Below are 940 nucleotides of genomic sequence, written 5' to 3' on the forward strand. Positions count from 1 at the left end.
TCGAAGTAAACAGAAATCGAATTAAGATATGTGGAGTATTCCTATTTTAGTCGCATTACTGAAGTGCAGAATAGACATGTAAACACCTTAATCACATTATTACCGTCGTGTAGGACTTTTCGCCGCATTTTGCGACAGGATACACACACGGCAGTGCTCAACCGTTTGACAACAAATAAAAACTTAAACGCCCGCCGTCGTCTGTATGCACAAAGACGTCCCCTCCGAATTTCACATATAAACATATACTTCGTCTTCGTGATGATGCCATGTACAGTTTTGGGTGTTTCATTTTTAATTTTATGAAAGCTTCAAGTGCAGTTAATTATTTGTAACTTACGTGCATTCAGACGATGGCGATGTTGAAGCTCTTTTATTTGCCGTCAAACGGTTGACCACTGCCGTGTAGCATTTTTATTTTATTTTTTTATGTATGTATACGTGTGTGTGTGTGTGTGTGTATATATATATATATATATTAGTTGCTTATTAGTGCTTCACACTCCAGTCCAGTAAATGCACCAGACGTTGGTTTGCCATCCGCCATAAAACGTTATTAGAAGACCACTGCCGTGTGTGTATCCTGTCGCAAAATGCGGCGAAAAGTCCTACACGACGGTAATAATGTGATTAATGCCGAGTTCACACTGCACAATTTTAGCCCGATTTTTCACTCGCCGACAGGTTTTGCGAAATCGCCGACAAATGCCCGAAATCGGAGGCAAATCGGTGCTCGTTCACGCGAGTGACAATCACGCAGTGTGAATTATCAAAGACGCGATCTGAGGGAATCGCCGACGCCCGTGAAATATTTGGCATGCTAAATATCTGGAGCTGTCGGCGATTCACAATCACGCTGTGTGAAATGAGCTCTGACCGAAAACTACATCGGCGATGACCTACAGACAATGAGAGACCACGATCCAGGGCAGAGGGAAGT

This window comes from Sinocyclocheilus rhinocerous, unplaced genomic scaffold (genome assembly GCF_001515625.1).
Source record: "Sinocyclocheilus rhinocerous isolate Xijiao unplaced genomic scaffold, SAMN03320098_v1.1 scaffold303, whole genome shotgun sequence".
In the NCBI taxonomy this organism is placed as follows: Eukaryota; Metazoa; Chordata; class Actinopteri; order Cypriniformes; family Cyprinidae; genus Sinocyclocheilus; species Sinocyclocheilus rhinocerous.